The sequence below is a fragment of the Loxodonta africana genome, chromosome 6 (assembly GCF_030014295.1).
Source record: "Loxodonta africana isolate mLoxAfr1 chromosome 6, mLoxAfr1.hap2, whole genome shotgun sequence".
In the NCBI taxonomy this organism is placed as follows: Eukaryota; Metazoa; Chordata; class Mammalia; order Proboscidea; family Elephantidae; genus Loxodonta; species Loxodonta africana.
The window spans coordinates 66,230,975-66,255,501 of NC_087347.1; the positions used below are offsets into that span (position 1 = coordinate 66,230,975).

A 24,527-nucleotide genomic window follows, 5' to 3' on the forward strand; every position below is an offset into this window, starting at 1 on the left:
AAATGTGTACAGATTCCTGAGATTTATAACCAAAGACAGAATGAGTCTAAGATTCACAGTAATTGACCTCTGCACCCAAAAAGTGTCTCACGTCCTACATGAGAGGTAGGTCTACTTGGCATCATTTGTAAAGGTCTTAACATTTGCCACTGGATAACGGCAGTTTTGTTCAAAATTTCAGTGTGCCACTTGCTACGAGATTATGGAGGGGAAAAACACTCTAGCCTAAAAACCAGGATTCTAGGACTGCTTCACACCTTACTGGTTTGAGGATATTCTGTGGGTTGTAAATAGTTAATGAAGCAATGTATACATAAATATCCGTAAACTGTGTCTTAGGCTGGGTTTTCTAGAGAAGCAAAACGAGTGAGGCATATATATCGAGAGAGAGAGGAGAGAGAGAGAGTATTTATCTCAAGGAAATGGCGTACATGGTTGTAGAGGCTGGCAAATCCCAGGTCTGCGGGTCAGGCCTCACTCTGGAAGATTCTCCTGACTCAAATAATTGCAGGAGCTGACAAACCCAATGTTGGCAGGCAATACAGCAGGCTGCTGGCTCAAGTCCCAAGAAGTGGAGGTCAGATGATGACAAGTCAGATGCAGGATCCAGAGCAAGCAAGTGAACTCTGCCAGAATGTCCATATATATTGGATGCAGGCCACACTACCCAAAAAACTTCTCTTACAATTGATTGGCTGATCACATCAGCTCACATCATGGAGGCGATTACATTACATCACAAAATGGAGGATAACTACGTCATTACATAACTGCCAAACCATTGAGAATCATGGTCCAGCCAAGTTGACATATAACCTTAACCATCACAGTCCACCCTTTGTCAACCTGGCACCTGTACACATCTCCTTAAATCATAATCTTTAAATAAGGACAATTACAAAATCATACTTGTGTCTAACGTGATACAACTAACACGCGTACCAACTAAAACATGCTAACCCCGTTTACATCTTATATTTTGAATGAAGAAAGCAAAAATATTTGATGCACACATAAAAGGAAGAAATACTCATAACAATTACAGTCTTCGTTTCTGCAACTAGTCATGTGGTCGCAACTGGTATTTAGAACTACCTTCTTCCACCACCCATTCCGTATTCCCTTTGCCTTCAGCAAGAATCTTGGCTGTTCGTTGTTCTTTGCCTGGTGGGATGACCCAAACCTTCATTCCTGAAGGGTCTGGGCCTTTAGTAGTCATGTTGGAATTGAGTTGCTGTAGTTTTCTATTGGCTTTAATTGCAGGGCACGGTAGTACTAAGAGACATCCTAAGGAATCTCCCGTATTCCAGACATATACTTTTTAACCTCTATTATGTACTACCAATCTGATTTGCCCTTGATAATCAGGATCAATCATACCAGTCAATAAGTAACCCCTTCTTTGTCTGTTGATCCAGAGGCATAAAGAGCCCAAAATGGCCAGGCGACATTCTTAAATTCCACTTCAGTGGAATCATTTTCATGTCTCAAGGTGGGAGCATTCTTCCCTTTGTAACTAAAACCTCTAGACCTTCAGAGCATAGGGCCATGGAGACAGGAAGCAAAAATTTTGCTATCGGGTCACTAGGGGTAATAGCGAGAGGCTCCCTTCCCATTTCCGCCCCTTGATTCCTAGACCCATGAATCCTGGATATGAGAGAAACAGCACCATATATTGGACACTGGTTTAGAGCATATAAAATCTCCTGGAGAACATTGCCCCAATCCTGCAAGGTACTGTCACCTAGCTGGCACTGTAATTGGGTCTTTAGAAGGCCTTTCTGCGGTTCTATCAAGGCAGTTGCTTCAGGATAATGGGAAACATGATAAAAACCAGTGAATTCCATGAACATGGGTCCATTGCTGGACTTCATTTTCTGTGAAGTGAGTCCCTTGATCTGAGGCAATGTTGTGTAGAATACCATGATGGTAGATAAGACATTCTGTAAGTCCATGGGTAGTTTTGGCAGAAGTGTCTCATGCAGGCAAGGCAAATCCATACCCAGAGTAACTGTCTAATCCAGTGAGAACAAAATGCTGTCCTTTCCATGACAGAAGTGGTCCAATGTCATCAATCTGCCACCAGGTTGCTGGCTGGTCACCTCGAGGGATGGTGTCATATGGTGGATCAGTGTTGGTCTCCACTGCTGGCAGACTGGGTATTCACAGTGGCTGTGGCCAAGTCAGCCTTCGTGAGTAGAAGTCCATGTTGCTGAGCCCATGCATAACCTCCATCCCTGCCACCCTGACCACTTTGTTCATGATCCCATTGTGCAATGACTAAAGTGGCTGGGGAAAGAGGACAGCTGGTTTCCATAGAGCGCATCATCCTATCCACTTGTTAAAATCCTCTTCTGCTGAGGTCGCCCTTTGGTGAGCATTCACATGAGACACAAGTATTTTCACTTCTTTGGCCCATTTGGAGAGGTCTATCCACATACTTCTCCATACTTCCTCTTCTCCAATTTTCCCATCATGTTCCTTCCAAGTCCCTGACCATCCAGCCAAACCATAGGCCATAGCCTATAAATCAGTATACAATTGCACACCTGGCCATTTCTCCTTCCAAGGAAAGTGAACAACCAGGGCATTGCTCGAAGTTCTGTCCATTGGGAGGATTTTCCTGCACCACTGTTCTTCAGGGAGGTCCTAGAAAAGGGCTGTAGTGCTGCTGCTGTCCACTTTTTAAGAGATGCCTATAGATTGCACAGAAACATCTGTAAACCATGCATGAGTTTTTTCTTCTTCAGTCAACTGATCTTAAGGAACTCCCCATGAGGCCACAAGTGCAAACTGGGAGAGGTTACATAATATGACAGAAGTGGAAACCATGGGCGTTTGGGCCACTTCCTCATGCAACTTACTTGTGCCTTCAGATCTTGCTCAGACCCAATCTTGTATATACCATGTCGTGGATTGAATTGTGTCCCCCAAAAATGTGTGTATCAATTTGGCTGGGCCATATTCTCTATACTGTATGATCGTCCACCATTTTGTCATCTGATGTGATTTTCCTATGTGTTGTAAATCCTGCCTCTATGATGTTAATAATGATGGGCGGCAGTTGTGTTGATGAAGCAGGACTCAATCTATGGGATTGGATTGTGCTTTGAGCCAGTTTCTTTTGGGATATGAAAGAAAAAAGCAAGTGGAGAGACAGGGGGGCTTCATACCACCAAGAAAGCAGTGGCAGGAGCAGAGCGCTTCCTCTGGACCCAGGGTACGTGCAAGGAAAAGCTCCTAGTCTAGGGGAAGTTTGATAAGAAGGACCTTCCTCCAGAGCCAACAGACACATAAAGTCTTCCCCTGGAGCTGACACCCTGAATTTGAACTTTTAGCCTACTTTACTGTGAGGAAATAAATTTCTCGTTGTTAAAGCCATCTATTTGTGGTATTTCTGTTACAGCAGGACTAGATAACTAAGACATACCACTTCCATTTAATGATGGAGTGCTGCTGTGCATGTCTGACTTTTTGGCTCTGTGGGTCAGACAACATCCAGTTCATGATGAGCAGCTCAGGCTGCATAGTGACTTGGTGGCCCACAGTTAAGCTTTCAGTCTCTGCTAAGGCCCAGTGACAAGCCAAAAGCTGTTTCTCAAAAGGAGAGTAGTTATCTGCAGAGGATGGCAGGGCTTTGCTCCAAAATCCTAAGGGTTTGTGCTGTAATTCACCAATACAGGTCTGCCAAAGACTCCAAACAGCATCTCTATCTGCTACTGACACTTCAAGCCCCATTGGATCAGCTGGATCATATGGCCCAAGTGGCAGAGCCACTTGCATGGCAGCCTGAACCTGTTCCAAAGCCTTTTCTTATTCTGAGCCCCACTCAAAACTAGGCACTTTTTGAGTCACTTGATATGCCACAGTAGCACACCCAAATAATGGATACGTTACTTCCTTATTCAAAGAGGCCCAAAAGGTACTGTATCTCCTTTTTAGTTGTGGGAGGGGCCAGCTGCAATAATTTCACTTCAGTTTAGAAGGAATAGCTAGACATATACCATACAATTGGAGCCCTAGAAATTTCACTGAGCTGGAAGTCACTTGAATTTTTGTCAGATTAATTTCCTACCCTCTAGCACACAAATGTTTTACCAATAAGTCCAAAGTCACTGATACTTCTTCCTTTCTAGGTCCAAACAGCATAATGCCATCAGTATAATGGACCAGTGTGATACCTCGTGGAAGGCAAAAGCAATGAAGGTCCCTGCAGACTAAATTATGACTTAGGGCTGGAGAGTTCATATATCCCTGATGTAGGCAGTAAAGTCGTATTGCTGGCCTTGCCAGCTGAAGGCATACTTCTTCTGGTGGTACTTCAAAACAGGTATGGAGAAAAAAGCATTAGCCAGATAAATAGCTGCATACTAGGTACAAGAGATATATTAATTTGCTCAAGCAAGGAAACAACATCTTGAACAGCAGCTACAATTGGAGTCACCACCTGGTTAAGTTTCCATCCGTTTTTTTCACAGGTCAAATAGGTGAGTTGAATGGGGATGTGGTAGGAATCACCACCCTTGCATCCTTCAAGACCTTGATGGTGGCACTAATTACTACAATCTCTTCAGGAATGGGTATTGCTTTTGGTTTACTATATTCCTAGGTAGGGGCAGTTCTAATGTCCTCCTTGGCTTTTCCTACCATAATAGTCCTTACTCTACTTGTCAGGGATCCAATGTGGGGGTTCTGCCAGTTGCTAAGTGTATCTATTCCAATTATGCGTTCTGGAACTTGGGAAATCACTATAGGATGGGTTAAGGGACCCTCCAGACCCATAGTGAGATGAACCAGAACTAAGGCTCCATTAATAACGTGACCTCCAAACACCCCTACTCTGACCTGTGGACCATAGTGACATTTTGGGTCTCCTGGAATTAGTGTCAGTTCACAGCCAGTATCCAGTAATCCTCAAAAAGTCTGGTTCTTTCTTTTTCCCAATGAATAGTCACCCTCTTAAAAGGCTTTAGATCCCTTTGGAGAAAGCTGGGAGAAAGATTAACCATATAAATTTTTGCAGTGTGGTGAGGTCCTTCCTCAAGAGGACCAGGTCTCCCCTTATTCAAGGGAAATGTCTGTAAACTGGCTCAAGTCTGGGAGTTGGTTGAGGGGCCATGACTCTCTATTCTGGTGATTCAAGTTAGACTGCCATTCACTTGACCTGGAATTCTTCCACTTATTCAGATCAAGTAAATATTTAGTAGATTTCCCATCTATTTGACTCCTAGAGACACCACGACTAAGTACCCAATGCCATAAGTCCATATGAGTCAGACTATTCTAGCTAATTACTGCTTTGACTCCATGGTCTACTACAGTAACCATGTCCACCTTGTCTTTGTTGATTGAGTGCTTCCACTTGGCCCCTACCACCACAGTGTCCAATCAGTCTCATCGTAGTTAGATGTCTTAATTCAGTTAAAGCAGTTCCCACTGGCAACTCTGACTTACATAAAATAGCAATCATAGCAGTCTTCAAGGATGCTGGGGCTCCCTTCACAAATTTGTTCCTCACTGTTGTGGTAAAGGTTGTGTCCTCTGTGATGCAACAACATCTAAAATTGCAAGAACAGTTACTCAAAAACTGGGGTTTTCTAAAGCATCAAGTAGTGGGACCAGACTTCATAGAGGTTATGTAGAAGAAGCTACATTAGAAGACAAGCCATCACAGACTACCCATATTGTATTTTTTGTACATGGCATTGGGCAGAAAATGAACCAAGGAAGAATTATCAAAAATACAGCCATGATGAGAGAAGCTGCAAGAAAGATAGAAGAAAAGCATTTTTCCAATCACGCAACACATGTTGAATTTCTACCTGTTGAGTGGCGGTCAAAACTTACTCTTGATGGCGACACTGTTGATTCTATTACTCCTGAGAAAGTACAAGGTTTAAGGGATACATTGGACAACAGTGCAATGGACATAATGTATTATACTAGCCCACTTTATAGAGATGAACTAGTTAAAGGCCTTCAGCAAGAGCTGAAATCGATTATATTCCCTTTTCTGTTCTCGGAATCCAGTCTTGGAAGAAAAAGGGGGTAAAGTCTCAATAGTGTCACATTCCTTGGGATGTGTAATCACTTATGACATAATGACTGGCTGGAATCCAGTTTGACTCTATGAAGAGTTGCTGCAGAAAGAAGAAGAGTTGCCTGATGAACAATGGATGAGCTATGAAAAATGACATCTTCTTGATGAACTCTGTATAACAAAATGACGGCTGAGGGAAATAGAAGAATGCCTGCATGGATTGAAGGCATCATCTATCACACAAACACCTGCCTTAAAACTTAAGGTTGAACATTTCTTCTGTATGGGATCTCCACTAGCAATTTTTTTGGCATTGTGTGGCATCTGGCCAGGGAACACTGGAAGTCAAGACCATATTTTGCCCAGAGAGATTTGTAACTGGTTACTAAATATTTTTCATCGAACAGATCCAGTGGCTTATAGATTAGAACCGTTAATACTGAAACACTACAGGAACACTTCACCTGTCCAGATCCACTGGTACAATACTTCAAATCCTCTACCTTATGAGCATATGAAGCCAAGCTTTCTCAATCCAGCAAAAGAACCTACCTCAGTTTCAGAGAATGAAGGCATTTCAATCATACCAGGCCCAGTGACCTCACCAGTCTTGCCCCACCGACACTATGGAGAATCTATAACAAATATAGGCAAAGCAAGCATATCAGGGGCTGCTAGCGTTGGAAAAGGACTTGGAGGAATGTTGTTCTCAGGATTTGGACGTTCCTCTACAAGGCCATCTGAGACATCGAAAGACTCAATGGAAGACGAGAAGAAGCCAGTTGCCTCGCCTCCTGCTACCACTGTGGCAACACAGACCCTTCCACACACCAGCTCTGGCTTTCTTGATTCTGCATTGGAACTGGATCATAGGATTGATTTTGAACTCAGAGAAGGCCTGGTGGAGAGCCGCTATTGGTCAGCCGTCACATCGCACACTGCCTATTGGTAATCCTTGGATGTTGCCCCCTTTCTTTTAACCTTCATGTACAAACAGGAGCATGATAATGATGCAAAGCCCAATTTAGATCCAATCTGAACTCTTGAAGGACATTAATGGCCCCAAACAGATTTTTTTCCTGTTAAAATATGTGTGTCAAGATGTGGAAATTTCCAGTTAAATATGTTTTAGTTTTGTTTGGGGCAAAGAGTATTTGAATTTAAAAGCACCTTATTTTATTTAAAAAAAGGAAAGAAAGAAACTTTCAGACCAAAAGGAGTTATTTATGGTTTTAATCATTTTGATTATGAATCTGACAGAAACCTCTGCAGAGCATCAAGCAGGACCTGAAAGTGGGAAAGGTTTGGGTGAACTTCATGTAAACAGTATAAATCATGATCTAATTTCTTCCAAATGCAAAAGTATACTAATGGGTTGGATCTAATGTATCAACCAAAACATGTTGTAAACCTAAAATGGCCAAGGTCCAGTGTATTCTATGTAAAGATCACAAGGTGATATTGTTTTCGATTTCTATGAAAGCCTCCATTTCCACTATTTAATTGAAAATGCAGTATAACAGATTTAAAATGTTTTGAATTTAACTTTAGGAAAACTAATGCTAAAAAAGAAACAATATTTGAACTACTGTGTTTGTAATTTATTACCTCTGACTGTTTGTTTCAGTGTATGACATGTTACATATTTTTTACTATTTCCTTTTTTTTTTAACATTATTTAAGAACCACATTTATTTTCTGTGGTGTTAAGATCCTTTTTTCTCAGAACTCCATCTTTGTACTCTTCAGATGAATATATAGACACTGTGCCATACCTTCAGTATTTTTTTCATTAAAAACTTGTGGTTTCTCACACATATACACACACACACAAAACACACTCCGTGTGTTTGTCTGTGGGTCTAATCTGACAAATCCACTTTAAAATGCCAATTTCCCTAAGCCTTTGGGTACCAAAGCAGATCTGGTATTTCAACTTGATTTAGTGTAGGGCACCATGTAATCCATGGTTTAACAAAACAACCAAATAAACTATTAGATCCTTTCCTAACCTCTTGAGCTGAAACACTGACTGAAGAATCTGTGCTTAGTGGACCCATATCAATAAACTCAGACTGACCCAACTTTATGTTCCTTTCACCATTTCCCACACCCTTAATAGCCATTCCCACACGTATTTCCCAGGTTTCTGTTTTTAAATATTAGAAAAATCAAGCAGTTCTTTTGGAGCATAGCGTACCTCCTCCTGTGTCACACTTTGTACTTTACCTTTTTTGGCTTGCTGGGACTTAAGTCTATTTACAGGTATAGAAGCAGAAATGAGTGGTAAGGATGTGTACTGAGAACGTTCAGCAATGTCTTATAAGGCATCTGCCCAAGGCGATGCTCCAGGCAATAACTTAGACACCACCCCAGGTGATATCTCACACAAAGTCTCTTCAGATACAGCTGGGTTAATGTCAGCAGATGGGGGTGAAGGGGCTAATGGTTTTATTGGAGAGGGTGACTTAGAAGACAAAGAGACAGGAATAAGAGGCTGATTCTGTTGGCAGAAGTGATTCAACAGAATTTAGAGGTTCTGTGCCCCCAGCTTCCTGATTATCTGCCCATACATCCCCATTCCAAGTTTCAGGATCCCATTTCTTTCCTATCAGTGCCCTCGTTTTAACTTCAGACACCATTTGATGTTGGTAATTCATTTGTCTTTGTAATTCAGCCACTTCTATGATAAGACTCTGGGTTTTTGGCAATACCATCTGTTTCTACAATGAATGAGGCTTTCTTTCAGGGCACAAGTGGCAACTTTGAGGTCATTTATGTGGTGCTTGAATTGCAACTCTGAAGCCTTGAGCTCATTTCTTTCTTTCATCACTTCGTCTAGCAAAAGTAGAACAACCACTAGCCTCATATTTCTCATTCTGACAAAATTGCAGAAAAGTATCAAACATGCAATCACCAGAGCCTTGCCTCTCACCAATACTTGATCTATTGGTGGTGATATTTTGCATATTTGTATTGCCACCTCACGCCATGGATTAGCAGTACCACTTTTACTACTGGAAGAAGAGTCATCAACATCTTTAAGACTAATCCGACATGAGAACCAACTTAGAAAATTCTTCCTTACAAGTTTGTTTCTCTAGAACCACTCTCAGTACCAAATGTCTTAGGCTGGGTTCTCTAGAGAATAAAAGTCAGTGAAATATATATATCGAGAGAGACAGAGACAGTTGCAGAAGCTGGCAAATCCCAAGTCCGTGAGTCAGGTGTCAGGTTGGAGGCTTCTCCTGACTCACATAGTGACAGAGGCTGATGAACTCAAGATTATAGTAGCAGGTCAGGTTGCAGGCTGTTAGTTCATGGGCTGAGGAGGCCAACAAGTTCTAACAGCAACAGGCAACATGGCAGGCCACTGGTTCAAGTTCCAAGAACCGAAAGTCTGATTATGACAAGCTAGATGCAGGATCCAGAATGAGAAAAAGCCACCAAGCTTTGCCAGAATGGCCATATATATCAGATGCAGGCCACACCCCCAGGGAATCTGCCATTACAACTGATTGTTTGATCATATCAGATCATATCTTGGAGGTCATTACATTATATCACATAATGGAGGATAATTACATCATTACATTAATGCCAAACCACTGAGAATTATGGCCCAGCCAAGTTGACACACAAACTTAACCATCACAAACTGTATGTAAAGCCTTATATAAGCACTTATACCATTATTACTGCTGTTGTGTTGTTGGGTGCCATCAAGTCGATTACGACTCATAACAATCCCCATGTGACAGAATAGAACTGCCCCATAGGATTTTCTTGGTGTAATCTTTACAGAAGCAGATCATCAGGTCTTCTTCTTGCAAAGCTACTGGGTGGGATTGAACTGCTAACCCTTCAGTTTGCAGCTGAGTGCTTAACAATTACACCTCCAGGCTCCTTCATTATCTCTACAGATTCCATCATTACTGTGGTATTCAAATTCTGCTATTGGTGGAGGTTTGGAGAAGGCTATTATAAATCACTATTTTCATAGAATTTTTGAGGTATCCAGATCTTGTCTTTGACCTAACTGCTATATAAAAGCAGGACAACTCCCACTCATGACAGAAAAATTTTTAGATAATATAATCAGCTGTAAGACAGATCTAGGTTTTCTCAGACCTAAAGCTTATAATTTGCAACCCTTTTTAAGAAAAAGAATATAAAATCACGAATACATAATTTAATACAAAATTAACATTTATTTAGAATGACAAATCACAACAAATTATCAATTTAAGAAGGCTGACAAAAACCAAACATAAATTCCAGAAAAACAACAATAAAAAATTTAAGTAAATGTCTAACACACACTCTGAAAACATTTTTCTAAAATTTTTGACCACATACTCTGTTATTATTATGTTTTCATATGACTATGAATTTATAATGACATTTCCTATATAGACATCAGAATGGCAATTTAGTCTTCCCTCTAGCATAGTTGATTGAAATATATTTTTTATTATTGATAATTGAGATGTATAAAACAGGGCTCTTCATACTTAGATGTATTACTGCTTCAGGTTTGTGCCCTCAGACCAGGAATTTAATAAATTTTATTTTCTCTTAAAAATATGACATACATAGTACATTTGTAATTGTGTGTACTCATTATTGTGAATATTCCTGACAGAAGAGAACTGTTTTTTTTTTAATTATTTTTATTGAGCTTTAAGTGAACTTTTACAAATCAAGTCAGTCTGTCACATATAAGCTTATACACACCTTACTCCATACTCCCACTTACTCTTCCCCTAATGAGTCAGCCCTTCCAGTCTCTCTTTTCGTGACAATTTTGCCAGTTTCTAACCCTCTCTACCCTCCTATCTCCCCTCCAGACAGGAGATGCCAACACAGTCTCAAGTGTCCACCTGATACAAGTAGCTCACTCTTCATCAGCATCGCTCTCCTACCCATTGTCCAGTCCCTTCCATGTCTGATGAGTTGTCTTCAGGAATGGTTCCTGTCCTGGACCAACAGAAGGTTTGGGGACCATGACCGCCAGGATTCCTTTAGTCTCAGTCAGACCATTAAGTATGGTCTTTTTATGAGAATTTGGGGTCTGCATCCCACTGATCTCCTGCTCCCTCAGGGGTTCTCTGTTGTGCTCCCTGTCAGGGCAGTCATCGGTTGTGGCCAGGCACCATCTAGTTCTTCTGGTCTCAGGATGATGTAAGTCTCTGATTCATGTGGCCCTTTCTGTCTCTTGGGCTCTTAGTTATCGTGTGACCTTGGTGTTCTTCATTCTCCTTTGATCCAGGTGGGTTGAGACCAATTGATGCATCTTAGATGGCCACTTGTTAGCATTTAAGACCCCAGACGCCACACTTCAAAATGGGATGCAGAATGTTTTCATAATAGAATTATTTTGCCAATTGACTTAGAAGTCCCCTTAAGCCATGGTCCCCAAACCCCCGCCCTTGCACCGCTGACCTTTGAAGCATTCAGTTTATCCTGGAAACTTCTTGCTTTTGGTCCAGTCCAGTTGAGCTGACCTTCCGTGTATTGAGTATTGTCCTTCCCTTCACCTAAAGTCGTTCTTATCTACTAACTAATCAGTAAATAACCCTCTCCCACCCTCCCTCCCTCTCCCCCTCATAACCACAAAGAACTTCTGTTTATATTTGATGTCAATGAGAACTGAATCCTCTAGTTAAAATTTTACACATCTGCTGTTTGGAAGAATTTACCGTAGACTACTTCTGGCTCTGTACAGTTCCATCCTTGTTTCTCATCGTCAGCCCATACACGCCCCATGTTGGGTGCTGTGGGATCTGTCCATATCGCGGTAGGACTGCTAGCTCTGTACCTCCTGTTATGACAATAGGTGAGTCAGCACAGGGAGTACATTTATAGAAGCAAGTACTATCTTAAGAGAGGTAGAAATAACCTAACTATGCAAGGAATGTCCTTCATACCTCATAAATCTATCTCTTAAATTACATACATCATCAACATATGTCTACAAAATACAGCATACCCTAAATTCTTCTTCCTCTCATCTGCATACCCAAAATGATCATAGCCATGCAAGCATCATTAAACAGTAGTGGATGGAGTGAGGGACATCCTGGTGGAAGGAGACAGCAGTCTTAACTGAGTAGTTAAAATACCTTTCTCTGCAAATATCATAAAATCATATGATCTTGTGAACACATTGCTAAGGCCATCTCTGGACCTTGGAATGGTCCTGGGAAACTGAGGACCCTGAAGCTTAAAATCAATAAGCCTCATGGTAAGTTTGCTTCTTTATACATGAAACCAAGTAACAAACACTGTGTCACTTCTCCCTTGCCATGTGTGTCACAGGAGAAGAGGGTCAAGTGTACATTTGTGATAGTTTGGGTATGGCTCTTCTAGCTTGATCAAGGATCAGAGTATGAGATCAAGAAGATGCAACAAAAGGAAATTAAGATAGGAAAATTAGGTGACAGAGTTGAAATTCTAATAGGGATGTAAGGAGCATCCAGAACAAGAGTTAGGAATACGAAGAAGAGGATCACTGGGTGAAACCACAGGTGGAGCTAGCTCTACCTGGAGATATTTGCTCCGTTGTCCCTTGGTTTTCTAACAATACCTGCCTAACAATCTCGCCTCATTAACTACAGGCAGAGATCAGGACTGACGACACATAGAAAACTTACAATCACAAAATGGAGGACAACCACACAATACTGGGAATCATGGCCTAACCAAGTTGACATATATTTTGGGGGGGACACAATTCAATCCATGACAGCACCTAACAACAACATAGAATAAACAATAACAAACTTGAGGAAAGTGTTTCTGGTTCGATCAAGTATAGAAGACCAAGTAGGAAACACCTGCCCAAAAGTAAAGATGAGAGGGCAGGAAGGGACAGGAAAATTGGATGAATGGACATGGAGAGCCCAAGGTGGAAAGGCAAAGGGGGAGAATCTTGACACATTGTGGGGATCGCAACCAATGTCACAAAACAATTTGTGTATAAATTTTTTAAATGAAAAACTAATTCACACTGTAAACTTTTGCCTAAAACACAATAAAATAAAATAAATTGATCTATGCTACAACATAAATGAACCTTGAAAGCATTATGCTAAGTGAAAACAAACAAAAAAAGCCACATGTTGCATGATAAAAGTCATATGAAATGTTTAGAATAGGAAATTCCACAGAAACACAAGGTAAATTAGTTGTTTCTAGACTCCAGGAGAAGGGGGAATAGGGATTGACTTTTAATAGATCCAGGATTTGTTTTGGGGATGAGGAAATATTCTGAATTTAGATAATGATGATGATTGCACAATTCTGTGAAGATACTAAAAACCACCAAATTGTGCACTTTAACATGTGAATTTTATGGCACATAAATTACATCTCATTAAAGATGCTATTTTTTAACAGTCTATGAGCCATCTTTAGTTTCAAATCTACCCTACAAAACATGGGCATTTTCTCTCATATCTATATGTACACATGCACACCCAAGACCACAGATTCTGCGTATTTCAAAATGTGATATCTGGATTTTCAATAATCAATGAAAAATCACCTTTCTGGTGTTACAAATCAGTAAGTCACTTCTACGTAGATGTTCAGATCCAGCAAGTGTTGTAAAACTTATTTGAGTATTTCCATTATTTATTCAACATTTTATCTCATGCACATGGATCATTCCTGAAAAGGTTCACCATACCTACCCAACTAGAAGACATTAATAAGTTGTGTTGATTTTTTTCAGGTCACTGTCATTATATTAGAATTTTAAGTATTTAAAATTTGTCAGCAAAAGACATTTCTTTATATCATTCATCCTGTACCATCAGTTAGATCCCAAAATAGCCATGAGAATTCAAGAAGGTAAAAATTAAAATATTTACACTGCCATTCTTTTCCCCCAAATAACCCAGTCTAGAAGATACTATTACCACTTCTGCAGAGCAGTAAACTCATCAATTTATATAGGTCATGCTTATTTTGCTCTTCCACAAATTCCTTATCTATTTCACACAGGCCCTCTTTGGGAAACCACTTGTATGAGAGCAACAGAAGTGTGAATTTTCTAACACCTCTTCCTGTCAATATTTTCCTTCAAATTCTCCCTTGTTCCATTACAAGTTTGAAGCACAAGTCATTTTCTAGTCAATAGCTCTTTGTGTCTTTCGAGTGAACCAAGAAATAGGGAGATTCTGTAAGGAAAATCAGAGTTCTGAGTGGCCATTATAAAAGAATCAATTTTAGTCACAAATACACTGGTTTGCTTCACATGATAATTAACCTAGCACAAGAAAACTAAATTATAAATACTATGATTGACATAGTACACACTGAGGACAACCAATTGAACTGTCAACTTCACATGAGCAAATAGTAAACAGCACTTTACTATTGAGAGTCTTATCATCCATAACATACAATCAGCATTGTATAATATAGCAGAATTATTTAATACCTATTTTTTATATTAACTACAAAGAAATATTATAATCTTTGTCTCAATTATTTCTTTACACACTATAATAAATATTAAGACTCTTAACTACGATATGAGTGGTAAAACTATAGACCTTTTTATATTTTAGATCATTTTGGGAAAGTTTTTTGTAGAAAGTAGTTACGTACAGGATAATTATTATAAAAGTGGATACATTTAAGATAGTGTTCATTAGTTGAAATTTTACAAAAGGAAATTAAAATACTAAAAGTAGGGTATTATTTTTAATATAAAATCAACTATAAGTGCTTTAGATATGTCCCATCAAAATCGTTCAAGTTATATAAATTGACTTAGTTGTATATCCCCATTTCCTAAACATTTTAAATTACTAACCGAAACTCCTATCTTATTCCAGTTGGTAAGATGGAGTGTTTGTATGTGAAAAGAGTAAAATTCTCTATTTGACTTTTTAGAATGCTTAAGAGACAAAAAGCAATTGATTGACTGCCAAAAGAGGGAACTAAGTTGACATTACAATTTTAAGGTTGACCAGCTATGCGCTAACATATTTAGAAAGTTCGCCACAACATACTCAGTATCTCCTTTTATTATTCTTTTTCATGATAAGTGTCCTTGGGTTAGTCAAGGGTAAAGCGCGGAAAACTGAAACTCTGTCTACAAAAAATCACAACTGTGAACTTAGCAGAAAAGTGAATACTTCAATAAGTGAAAGTCAAAATTTAGACCCAAAATCACAGGCTGATGCTGTGAAGGCAGACATTTTCTACAAATGTGTTATATTTTGCTTGTAAAGTGTTTTTTTTTTTTTTTTACAATTTCAATTTATGTTTAAAAATTGGGATATTTCATATAAAATTCTGGGTATCTGGCTTTTCTTAGGGAAAAAAAATCACACAATCTGGCAACACTGTGCCCGTCTTTCACACATACCAAAACATCTGTGTGAATGCGTAAAGCATGCTTGTTTAGATGAGGGCTGTGCCAAAAACACTGTTTTCGGTCTGTCTGTTGCTTATAGGAGTTATGGTGCTTTTTACTTCTCAGTTTTGCTGAGTTATATTACCTGCCCTTCCCAGAATCTAAGGTTGTGATTCCCACCAAAATAAATTCACACACTTCTTAAAAAAAAAAAAAAAAAAAACAATTTAATTTTAAAAAGTTGAAGTTTTTCCAGAGTATATCTTCAATATTTCGACTTAGAAGTAATTATTTTTGGATAGTCTCTAGAAGTTGCTGCTGTTGTTAGTTGCTGTTGAGTTGATTGCAAGTCTCCAGAAGTACTGCTGCATATACGTGATCAAGTCTAGCTGTCAAGGCAGTGTGGAAGGGAAGCCTGGAAACCTTGTATCATGGATTGGATTATGTCCTCCCCAAAATGTGTGCGTCAGTTTGGCTGGGACATGATTTCTAGTATTGTATGGTTATCCTCCATTTTGTGATTGTAATTTTATGTTAAAGAGGATTAGGGTGGGATTGTAATACCTTTACCCAGGCCACATTCCTGATCCAATGTAAAAGGAGTTTTCCTAGGGTGTGGCCTGTACCACCCTTTATCTCTCAAGAGAAGAAAAGGAAAGGGAAGCAAGCAGAGTGTTTAGGACCTCATATCACCAAGAAAGCAGCACCAGGAGCAGAGAGTGTCATTTGGACCTGGGGTCCCTGTGCCTGAGAAGCTCCCAGACCAAGCGAAGACTGATGCATCACAACGACCTTCCTCCCGAGCCGACAGAGAGAGAGAGGGATTTCCCCTGGAGCTGACGCCCTGAACTTGGACTTGTAAGCTACTCGACTATGAGAGAATAAACTTCCCTTTGCTAAAGCCATCCTCTTGTGGTATTTCTGTTATAGCAGTACTAGATGACCAAGACACCTTGTATATGTTGTGCTCCCCGCATGTTGATAACTGTGCTCCCCTCAATCTCTTCAGAAGCTACTACTACGGCTTTTGAAGACCAAACCCAACATGTGAGAGTAAAAGGAGTTAGAGAAGACAGAAGAGGAGGCAGTCCTTCCTAATCAATCATATACAATATTGGCCCAAGAGATAAAATTGTCTTATTCTGAGATTTAACCTAGAATATAACCTACTAATAACATTCACATAATATTAAATATAAATATTGACTATATGACATGCTGGAAATTTAATAAAATTTTCTCTAGGATTAAGTCAATATTTTCAAAGAGGCATAAACACATTCAGTTTACTTATCTGCCATTCAGTATATCAAATGGTTTAAGCTAAATATATATTAAAAGTCTTGAAAAAAAAACATACATTTGGAGAGAGCAATTTCACTTTTAGTATAGCATTTCACATTATGGAAACAATCCCTGATATATCCAAAGGGTTATGAACAAGAAAGTCCACCATAGCCTTACTTATACCAGCAAAAAAGGGGGAACATGTGTGTAATATATTCATCAATGGAATACTAATTGAATTAATTTGGTCCACTGAAAATCTAAAGTGTAAGAAATTATTTAATGCCATAAGAAAACACTCACAACACAGAATGAAGCTAAGCGTAAAATAGTATGTGCATCAAAATTCCAAATTCATAAGAAATTGAAGGAAAATAAAAATAGAAGCCATATACATGAAAATATTAACAGAAATGAGATTGTAGGTGATCTTTATTTTCTTCTTTATGTATATAGTTTTTGCCCAATTTTATAAACTAATCATATGTTACCATATAATAAAAAATGTTATTAATAACATATTTGACCTAATAATTAATTAATCAGTTCTTAATAACTGATAATTACACTATTTTGTTAGAGCCAGAAGGTTCTAAACCACATATTAAAAAAGAGAAAAATCAGTATTCAAACATACTCTAAAATATTGATGAATGTCTGAAGTTCTAATAATTTTATTATTATTTATATTATACAGTTATTAGATTTGTAGATAAATAAGGGATATCTCTCTCCTCTAAGAATGACCAAACAGCACTAGGATTCGCTAACAATAAGATCAAAGTAAGCCGAGTACTTGGTAAAAAAACAATAAAGAGCTTCTGGAAGAGCAATGTTGCTTCGAATATATAATATTGTTTTGGTTTTAGTAAACAGAGACACTTGTCAGGTGAGCATTGAGGAATTCAATATGAAGCAAAGAAGAGAAAATATAGTTGGGTACAAGAAAAAAAAATACAAATAACAAAATCTTGGAGTTGTAAGATTTAGAGCTCATCTACTACATCTTCCAACAATTCAAGGTTCCTTCAAACGACACTCCAGACAGGTGATAAGGTGATAACGCCTTCAACAGAGTGAAATTTTCTAAATACCCATTACTTCCCAAGGATGCATGACTAGATCATCCAGTGACAATCTCCAAAGGTAGAAGCTCACTTCTTCAGAAAGCACCCTATTCTCTTAGTTCTTAGTCCTTAGAAAATTCTTATGTTGTGATAAAATCTTCTCTCTGGAGTTTCTAATTATTTTTTCATCCTCCTTCCTTGGGGTTTTTTTTCCTTTCGTTCAGAAACCCTGGTGGCGTAGTGCTTAAGAGCTATGGCTGCTAACCAAAAGGTTGGCACTTGGAATTCAACAGACGTTCCTTAGAAACCCTATGGGGCAGTTCTACTCTGTCTGATAGGGTCGCTATGAGTCCGAATCTACTTAATGGCAATGGGTTTGGTTTTGGTTTCCTTTCATTCACCCTACCATAAGCAAAGGGGTACATTATCTGAAGTCATAGATTTAAAGAATTTTTGAAGAGGAAACCAATAGATTGCTAATTTCTCACCAATGGCAAAATTCCATTTGCAGCATTCTTTACCAGATCGTCATCCTCACTGTTCTTGACCATCTCCATTGAACAAGACCCCTTTATCTTTGGATAGGCAAATATACTTTAGGTATGTTTTATGTGGACCTGACTTCAGCTTTCCCGTGACTTTCACTGATTTTTTTTTTCTATATTTCCCTGAGAGAGGCACAATGAACAGTACAAACTTTTCCATATCAGAATTTTCCAGGCATCTGAAATCCCCATCAGCTCTAGCTCTCTCCCTTGACCACCACATCACTAGGCAAAACAGTCATCTACTGATATATATTGATCTTTTCACTTACTGAAACTTTGTTTTCATAAAAATACTGCCAAATCCAGTCTTTGTTCATCTTGTATTTTCCTAACTTATTTTGTATGTAAGTGTCTGTGTAATATAAATTTGTGTATTTGTATTTAAGGAAATCTGTTCTTGCTGTTGTTGTCAGTTGCTGTTGAGCCACCTCCACCACTTGGCAGCCTTACGTATAATGGAACAAAATGTCTAGTCCTGTGCCCTCTTCATGATCACTGGTATGTTTGAATCGATTGCAAATACAAGGGCCCACATTACCCCCTATTATATTTCATTTTATTAACCTTCGCCCTCATTCCTAAGAGAAGAGCATTAGAGATATAAAAGGGAGGAATGGATTTCAGTAAGAAGTCCCAAGTCTTTGAGGGCTCACAAACTCAGAGGCAGGTAGTGTAAATGATGGAGTAGGGTTCATGCTGTTGAGCATTTAATCATTCAAAGGGGCCAGCCATTTCTGACTGGTGCCACAGGGAAATGAGAATCCAGAAACCTGGGTTTTTATGTGAAACCATCAGATTTCAAATGATTCCACCTAATTAAAAAAAAATGTTTAGTGAGTTCTGTGTTCTAAATTAAGCATATCCACTAGCCAAATGTACTCTATAGACAAGAAATTTGTGACCCCTTAGTGGATAGTGGCTAAGAGGGGAAGCCAGAGTCCTGCCATCTGACTCACCACTACAGGTGAGGTACCAGGATTGGCAGTTTCCCTGCTTTGCATTTATTGAAAGCCCACAGAATTCTAGACACTTCATTGAATATTTGATTTTAAAAGTATTTATTGATTTCTTTCTATCCATTATAATGTTATAAATGAAAAAAAATGATTATCAAACTACTGGTGTCTAATTCAGAGTGTCATATATGATCCTTCTAAAAGCCTTAACAAAAACCTATTAGATCAGAATGTACTTAGAGAAGTGTTTAGTAAGTATCTCATAATCAATGTGAGGAAAATTAGGCTCACAATATAAAACTTTCATAATTTGGAGATATTTTAGTACTTTAGGATTTTTAATTAGACTTCCTAGGAAGCTTACCTTTGTTAACTATAATTATACCTTCAGTGACACAACATCAAAAGTCAATGAGCAAAAAACACTCTCCTTTGACCTATAGCAACTGCACAATTCTACTCCATCCCTGACAGCTGATTCTCACAAGACCTCTGACATGCCCAACATAATCCATGACAGCTGATCCTAGTGAACAGCAATCACTTCGACAAACAATTCATTTTTGACTGTCTGAAAGAAACAAGAATGCGTTATCACACACTTGACTTGATCATCTATAGAAATACCCTTTCATTAAATCAAAATCTGGAACGACTAGGAAAATTTTCTCTTAGTAAACTGATGTATTAGTTAGGAAATGCAGATTCACATTCCAATACCATTGTACAGGCTGTTCCCTCTCCAGTAGCCACCCTTTAAGCTAAAAGGAATTCTGGTAAACATGTAAATTCAGCGCAAAGTCCAAAAGCTTTACTCATCAACGTAGAGGTAGTCCAAGAACCTGAATTTTAATGAGAACCTCAGGGGATTAAGAAGCAGGACATCTGCAAACTATATTTTGAGACAATGACAAATCCCTATCTCTTCCTTAAATATTACCCATATCAAAATTATAATCAGTTACCATCGAGTTAACTCTGACTCATCGTGATCCCAGGTATGTCAGAGGAGAACTGTGCTTACAGGGTTTTCAATAAATATCTTATTTTTCTAAAGTACATCACCAGGCCTTTCTTCCCAGGTGCCTCTGGGTGGGCTGGAACTGCTAACCTTTTAATTAGTAGCCAAGCACATTAACCATTTACACCAAGCAGTGTCTCCACCAAAACTATACCCACTATGAGTTCTTTAACCCCTTGATTCCCATTTACATATTATTACTCTTTTCATTTCAGAAAACAGGAAATAATGGAAACAGGACTGAACAAAACATAGGTTCCAAATTGTTTAGTGATTGGAAGTCTCTATTAGCCATATCCCCAATTTTCTGTATTTCTCACCCCAGAAACTGACTCCAAAGGAAACTGTCCAAACTTCTGTTTTTCCAATATAAAAGCATTTATATCAATAGATAAAGATATGTAATGAAGGTTGCTACTCTCTCCTGTATAAAAGTGTCCTCATAGCCAGAAAAGGCTTCAGTTACTGCCACTATCTGGGTAAAACGAGTTCAAGTTTCAGTTAGCCTCAGTTAGACACATTTGCCAAGTATCTGGGAAAGATGGCTCTGAATTTACTTTGTGTGGGGCCATTTAGTTGTCTCTGGAAGGATTTTGGTCCTATATCATCAGATCAGTTAAACAAGGTCAGGCTTCGTGCACATCTTCAGCCAGGGCTTCTCTGGTAAATAGTTATTGCCAGTTGTGGGCAGTGCGTTGACAGTGGGTCCAGCCTCCTTTGATAGGATACCTCCAAAGCAACAGTGGCACAGTGGTTAAAACCTCAGCTACTAACCAAAACGTTGGCAATTCGAATCCACCAATTACTCCTTGGAAAAAATGGAATGTGGGCAGAAGTGGGGTATGTCATTTCTGAGTCAGACCCATAAAACACTCCCATATACAATTTTCTCCTTTTTCCCCCATATATCACCTGAGAGGAGAAAACTTAAAGGGCTAGAGTAGAACTGAGTCCCAAGATGGAAGGAACCTGGGTCCATGGTTACTGCTGTGAAAAGCTACCCAGAGAGCTGTCCAACAAGAAACATGAACACTGGGTTGTTAAACGAATAATAAATAAACTATTATATTAAACCCATTGCCGTCTAGTTGTTTTCAACTCATAGCAACCTTTTAGGACAGACTAGAACTGCCCCGCAGGATTTCTAAGGCTGTAAATCTTCACAGAAGCAAATAGCCAGCCACATCTTTCTCCCGTTGAGTGGCTGCCGACTTTTGGGTTAGCAATCAAGCGCTTTAACTACTGTGCCACCAGTACTCCTTATTATGTTAATCCCCCAAAATTCTGAGTTTTTTTTAATATGAACATTTAGCCTACCTAATACATAGCACTTATTTCAGTCGTAACTATGTATCATTTATTTATCAGGGTAAGTCAAAAAGTATTGCTACTAGGTTTCCAGTTCATACATGCGCAGGTTTATTCCAAACAAAATGTGTTTAAACATGTCTCTGTGATCAGTGGATGGCTGCAGACAAGTTCCCTCAGGAATACACTTGTCTTAGTCTCATTATGGTGCCTTCAAAAAAAGGGGTACTTTTTTGTGTCATGGAAAAAAACAATTTTGAGGGCAGGGCTAATGTCAAATTTTTAACAAAACTCAAGTGGACATCTTCCCAAATCATTGAAGCTTTGCAATGAGTTTATGGAAATGCTGCCCCACATAAATCAACAGTTTTTAGATGGAACAAGAATTGTAAGGAAGGTCGAGAAGACTTAAAGATGAGCCAAGAGAGGGAAGACCACTTAGAAGGTTATGGCGACTGTTTTGGGGGGATTCCAAAGTGATAATCTTGATAGATTTTCCAGGACGAGCACAGTGGCTTATTACGAAGTTTTAAGAAAGCTGCATTGTTGATAAAATGGCCAGGAAAGTTGTGTCGAAGAATTTTTTCCATCAGGGCAATGCTCCTGCTCATTCTTCAAAGACAGCAAGGGCTGTTCTACAAGACTTTCGCTGGGAACCCTTACCCCATTCACCCTATAGCCCTGATCTTACCCCTTCAGACTTCTTTTTGTTCCAAAAACTAAAAGAACATTCAAATGGAACAAGATTTAAGTTCCTTGAGGATGCCAAAACTGCAGTGTGGACGTGGTGTAAATCAAAGAGCGCAGAATCCTTCGGGGAAGGGTTAGAGAGATGGAAACATCGCCTTCAGAAGTGTATAGACCTAGATGGAGGATATGTTAAGAAACAATAGCTTCACATTTTGATATTTTTGTTTAATAAAGGTTTCTATGATTTTGTAGCAATACTTTTTGACTTAATCTCGTATTTGTTTACTTATCTCCCTAAATAAACCAGAAGTTCTTTAAAGGGTAGAACTATGCCTATTCTTCCTCACCACTACATCTCCAGCTCCTGGCCCAGCTCCCAGCATGTAGCAGGTTCTTAATATATCTTGTTAAGTGTATGAAGACAGGAAAGGAGGATAGATAGGTAAAAGTTAACAAATACTATTGAATTGAATCACAGAGGCAAAGAAAGAAATCCAAAAGTAAATTTTAGAAAATGAACACTATTTTTATTTTTTTCTTTCTTCTTCTGATCCAGTACTTTTCAAAACACTTAGAAGGGAATCTTTGTGGGTTTTGTAAGTACTGGAATAAATTCAACTGTATCATAGCTACCTAACAGTTGCACTATGATATTTTCTGTTCTCACACCAAGCCTATGTCACTTTTCTTCCTTTAATGAGTGGAATTGTGTTAATTTTGTGCCATACTCTAGCAATTAACCAATACTACACCTGTATTGGCACCGTTGGACTGCTATGCTAATTCTGCCTAATTTATTCTGATTCCCAATAATTTTCTCCCTGCCAGACAGCTCCAGATGTCTGTCTAATACACCTTGCATCTTTATATGAGCCCCTGTGCAGATCAGATTAGATCAGCAACCCCAACACAAAATGCTGAAAGGTAATCTCTCTTTGTCTTCTCTGACTGCAAAGTCATACCAATGCCAACACACTTCTTTATAAGTTATTGCATTCACTGTCAGTCAGTGCCAAAACAGACAATTTTAACAGGGGTAGGAGAAGCAGTGTGGTGTTTAAAGCATGTGTGTTGCCAAGACAACAGGGTGTATTGCATCTGTTGCCTGGGATACAAAGCTACAATGGCCCACAAACAAGTCATGTAGTTTAGTGTTTGAGAAAAGCCCAGGACATGCCTATCAAGCAAAAAGCTGAGGAGGACCTGCCTTGGAAGATAAGCACAACCCAAGTTATCACCAATGGATAGAGCCCCAGGCACAACGTAAATATCAGGTCTGTATATCAGATTTCCATAGGGAGAAAACCATAAATCTCTTTTACTTGTTAAAATTTTCTTTTACACAATGTTAATCTGCCCTAGACAGCACCTGTTCAACAAGACTACATGAGGTGAAGAAATAATTTGACCATGAACAATAATTTCCCATTGATCTTTACCTATACATATTAACAATTTTGGTTTTTCTGGGAGATTCTAGGACATGATATAGTAGATTAAAGAGGGCCACACATATCTGGGTATCGTTCTCATGAAGGAGTGGAGTTTATTTCCCCTCCCCTTAAACCTGGGCTGGCCTATGACTATTTTGACCAATGACGTTCAATGAAGTGATGCTGTTCCAGCCCCAAGCCTAAACTTTGAAAAGACTGGCAACTTCCACTTTAGTCTGTTGGAGCCCTGGACCCCCATGTAAGAAGTTTGACAACTCTGCTGGAGAGGCAACGTGACAGGTCCCACAATTACTTGGGGAAAGAAAGTGCCCTGTTGAGCATAGTCTTCTGGTTGCCACCATCACAATAACAGACTTGTAAGTGAAGCTTCGAAACCGTGGTGGCGTAGTGGTTAAGTGTTACAGCTGCTAACCGAGAAGTCAGGAGTTCAAATCCTCCAGGCGCTCCTTGGAAACTCTATGGGGCAGTTCTACTGTGTCCTATAGGGTCACTATGAGTCAGAACCAACTCAACAGCAGTGGGTTTTTTGGAAGTGAAGCTTCCTTGTTCCCTCCAGATATTTTTTAATATTATCAAGAACCCCCGTATGACCCCATGTGAAGCACAAGGATAGTCCACCCAAGCTGTTCTGGAATTCCAGACACACAAAATCATTCCATATAATAAAACAATTCTTTTGAAATACTGAGTTTGGGGGTAGTTTATTTTGCAGCAATATCTAACTAAAACACATGGATATCAAACAGAAGAATTTCATTGTATGGTTTTTATATATATATAAGA

The 24,527-nt window shown here is 39.0% G+C and overlaps 1 pseudogene; it reads left to right on the plus strand.

Moving 5' to 3' along the window:
* The first annotated feature begins 5,497 nt into the window (after positions 1–5,497).
* On the plus strand, positions 5,498–7,199 carry LOC100674982 (phospholipase DDHD1-like; annotated as a pseudogene).
* The last annotated feature ends 17,328 nt before the right edge of the window (positions 7,200–24,527 follow it).